Source organism: Macrosteles quadrilineatus, unplaced genomic scaffold (genome assembly GCF_028750875.1).
Source record: "Macrosteles quadrilineatus isolate MER2022 unplaced genomic scaffold, UCM_ALF_1.0 Scaffold_9__3_contigs__length_116548681, whole genome shotgun sequence".
NCBI lineage: Eukaryota > Metazoa > Arthropoda > Insecta > Hemiptera > Cicadellidae > Macrosteles > Macrosteles quadrilineatus.
The window spans coordinates 14,345,714-14,350,667 of NW_026542602.1; positions in this window are offsets into that span (position 1 = coordinate 14,345,714).

The window sequence follows — 4,954 nt, forward strand, 5'->3', positions numbered from 1 at the left end:
CGCTTTGTCTAAAGGTTTGCTGCGGTGGGGTATTATTTTGTTATATTCGTTCTTTGCTGTGTCATTATAACTACGGAAAGAAAATTGTGTCCAGTAACTTTGTGCCAAGTTTTTTATTTCTATTTTAAATATATCGAAAAATATATAACAGACCCGGGGCATTTTGGACACCCTGTACAATAGCATTATCGCAATTTTAGATCCCAATTAGTCCTTATTAGTTTATAAAAAATAAATCAATAGATGAATTTGGGAAGTAAATCAAATTGTATAATATGTCTCGTTATAATTTACTCATAAACCTATACAAAAATCAGTAGCACCTAAATATCACCTTTAACCTAGTACTTGAAATTTTAGTGAAATTTTCTGTGACTGATCAAGAGAAGACAGTTTGCAGTTTGAGTGGCCAATTTGTGGTGTGGACATCCCGATATTTGAGAAGCTATCCCTCGGGAACCTATCACCCGAGCGGGATGACAGGACCGGGACGGGAGTGACGCGGGATCCCGAGTGAGGATCCTGTTCATCTACACTTTCTATTCGCGACATTTTCAAAAGTCCTTATGATCAAGATCGTTGCATGGATTTTAACTTGGAGTTAATTCGTTTAACGTTCATCAGACGGAAATATGAATATAATAATTGATAATAATACTTTTCCCAAGATTTTTCTAGGGTACGACCAATGAATATGTAATTTTCAGAAACGTTGTTATGGTATGAACATAACTATTAGTACCAAGAAATCACTATACGTAAAGACTGGAAGAATATGCGTCTAAGAAAACAATATAGTAATATTGCTACAGACTTTAAGGGCTCCAAATAATACAAATATGATAATATTATACTGTTAAATGTACTGTTTTCAAGTAACTTACGATAATCTTCTCTCATACTAATACGTGAGGGCTATTTTTTGTGAACAAAACTCCTCCGTTATTTCTGGACTGATTTGAACGTTTGAGGTATAAAATAATTCGTAGTTTTGCATAAAGTTTTTAGAATTTAAAAACTCTTACCCTTAAGGGCACGAGACGCTCTCAAAGGTCACATTTTCCCATAACATTTACATTGAAAACTAATTTAAAAACAAAAACAGCTGTATATAAAAAGAAACTCACCAGGTTTTGGAAGTAAATATTGATGTTTGTAATATTTAGGAGGTTATAGACAAACTAGCTGTACCCGCGGGCTTCGCCCCGTTTAACTTCATAAGTATTCGCATGGCTCATTCACGTCCTGGTTAAAGTTCGTTCGCTACGCTCACTCACCTTTAGGTTGGAGCTCGTTCGCTGCGCTCACTTGCCTTCAGGTTAGCTCGTTCGCTACGCTAACTCGCCTCCAGGTTGAAGTTCGTTCGCTACGCTCACTCACCTTTTGGTTAGAAATTAGCTGTTGTCATATATTTAAAAAAATTAATAGTGCTGCACCCTGTTGGTAATCCTTTTAACTTTTATGCTATTGAACATCATAGAACAGAACCAACTTGTTTAATTGAAACAGCTGTTAAGATTCATTAATTCCTTTTAAATATGATAAATCATAAGATTAACATGGGGAACTACAGAGCCACTGGGGCGGAGCCCGAAAGGGTTTTTTGAGATAAGAATATGTTTTAATGTTAATCGGGAATGTGAGCTATCATCATGCCAAATTTCAGCCCAATCCGTCCAGTAGTTTATGCGTGATTGAGCAACACACACACAAACACACACACAAACATACACACAAACATACACACAAACTCACAAACTTTCAGATTTATAATATTAGTAAGATCTAAACAGTCAATCAGTTTTGTTGGAAGAACAGACAATTCCTTGAGTTTAAAGGAGAAATATTGAAAACAGGAGGAAGAGACAATTATTAGGAAATCTTATACTTATGAGAAGAGTAGAGGAGAGGCCTAGTCTCACAGTAAGGAATCCAGGTACGCAATCACTTGGGGAGATGAATCATTTTTGCCAGTTATGCTAAGCAATTTATTTTGGAAGTAAAAAAATCATGAAGAATATACACATCATGTTGTCACAGTAGTAAAGTAAACCTACCTCAAGTCAGATCAAATAAATACATGCAAGAAATGTTTACTGGTAACAGCTTTAAGTCGGGAAACATTTGTATAAAACACTAAAAAATAAGGCCGGGACCAAAAAATGCTCAAATATTTTTAGAAGAAGCGTTTATTATTTCAAAGCACTATTAAATAGCGTGAGTACTTCAATTAGTTACATAAGGTTTTAGTCGGGTCTTTTAACTCATTGAAAATTATGACTGTTATTACTGTAGTTTTCAAATAACTTCTGTATAATACCGGTACTTGACAATTGCTCGATTTCGAGCAACAGGTACACTAGTTTAAATGAGTTGTTGTGTTGAATTAAAAGATCAGACAATTAATTAAGTTGTTATTTTGATAGAAATGTCGTAATAAACTAATTCAAAGCCTACATGGAATTTCTATCCATCGATTTCTTTACCGTTATTTTTCTGAACATAAACATTTCAGGGAGATCTTGTAGTATGTTCATATGATTTGCACAGTATACATACATACAGCGAACCATTTTGTCTATCATAGCCCACTCAGTCTGCCAGTTGTGTTATGTAGTCCATGTTTGCGGCCTTGTTTTGACACTTGTGACACATTTCATGAATTATGTAAACGTTATCTCTCGCAAACATGATCGTTTTGAGGCATTCCATTATTTCTTAAACGCTTCAAAACTCTTAATTGAATTGACTGTTTGCTCAATAAGAAATCAAGATAAACTTTAGTGTAACGTTTGAAGTTTCGTTAGCACGACCTAGTACGTAAACTTAAGTCAACCTTTCACACCAGGTCATGTAAAAACTAATTTATTTCATCTACACAACGGTAAAACCTGCACTTGGCATTACATTTGGATTTTGTCGCTTTATAATTCCTTGACACGTTCTGGAATATTCAGAGACGCAGATCCTACGCAGAAGTAAAGGTTATTTACTTGACCTGAATCGTGAAAAGTAGCTCTTTGGATTTTCTATTAAAATAATGATCTAAAACTGCTTGTGAATTCCTTACGTCCGAATTGTCATTAATTTTAATTAAGTATCTTTATCATGAGATTACGTAGCCTATGTGTAAAAGCACATAAAACATCACTTTTTAAACTGAAGAGTTGGTTTTTTTATCATACAGTCCCTTCGGGCAAATTTAATTTGCTGTAATTATTAGGCCTCCTGTAATCAAGATGATGGTTCAATCACAAAATTTTCTCTTAATTATCTTCTACAATAAAAATGTTGTTTAAATTATCTTAAAACTAATCGTTTTATAACAAAAAGTAAATTTTTTATTTTGCTATTATTTTAGAATGTGACATAATTTGCGATCTAAAATTGATTGATTACACTCTTTCGAAGTATAGAGTCAATAGATATGCACACGTCATGTGTCAATAACTGTTTGGTTACAACAAAAACCCCCTTTACACGCTTTTATTCCCTCGGCAACGTCTATGGATGTTTCTCGGAAACACCAGGCTTGATTAGACTAAAGTAGGTCTCGGTAAAAGTGCACGTCTCGCAAAGAAGCAGCTGGGTGTATGACGTCATCGGCGTCACGTCAGGCCCTTTAATCCAACTAATGACATTACACTGACCTCTAATCTGCTGGGCCTGGTACATACGTGTAATCTTACACATATTGAAACTTTTCTTTTTTATGTTCATCAAAATTCTTTTTAGGAACAATTTGTTACATTTACTATCGGAAAAGTTGATCAAGGCAAAACATTGAGTAGTTTGTGCATGTTTAAGCGAGGAATAAATTTCAATCATTGCCAACGTCTTGAATACTTGCAGAGTATTTTTGTCACAACAAGTACACAAAGTACGACAAAGTAAGACACAAGTATGACAAAGTAATTTTGGTTTGTCAGTGTATCAAAAGTCCAATACACTTACGTAATTGTATTTAACTATTTGTCTTAACAAAGTTTACAACGTACATAACATTATCTAAGAAGCCATATATACCAACTTTAATAAAAAAAAAAAAAAAAAAAAAAACTGGTCCAATAATGTTTTCTTAAATGCGTCAGATAAATAAAACTACGGTATACAGTACCAGTTTTTGTTTACAGCCTATTTAATGGAAAAGAAACACCTAAAGACAATATTACCTCCGTTCTGGCAACTGTTAAAAGTAAAATGTCCATCAACGTGTTCTGTAAAGTTTAAATGAAAATCCTTGTTTCTTTATGTGATCTCAGAACCCGTGGTCCTTTCTTGCAGAAAGTGGTAAGTGGAAAGTGGAGTTGACTCACTAGTCACTATACTGTACAGACGGAGTAAACATTGTCAATTACTGGTGTCTATAGTTATAACGAAACATTTAAAGGCTAATAAAAACACAACTACTATTTTTCACATTCACACACATGATTTATAAATATGGTAGTTATTTATGTAACTGTCATTTCAATCGATTATAAATTTATGTAAGTGATCTATTTTTAATTAGAACATTTTTTAAACTAGCGAAATATCAATTTAGCTTTATATTTGTTTTATTTCAGACTCGATTAAGATTATTTACAATTTTTGTGTTTATCTTTTCTTACCTAAACTAGGTATGAGAACTTCTTCTTTTAAAAGATAAAGTAATTCAACTTCTGTTAAATATTGTTATTCACGTGAGATTTTAAATCTAAGTACATTACACATTTTGCCACAGGGTTATTATATTAGTCACTCCAGTTTACATACATGAAGTAACTAAAAGAAGATTCCGTGAAGTAGGCACTTTGGATTGCACTAGCCCTAGAAGTCGGACATTAAAAGAGGAAGTAGCAAAAGATAAAGATCAGTCTGGATGAAGTATTTAAATGACATGAGTGCATGTGACCCTGATAACAAAATATTCTTTCCAGATACTGCCAAGGATGAAGGACAAGGACCAAGA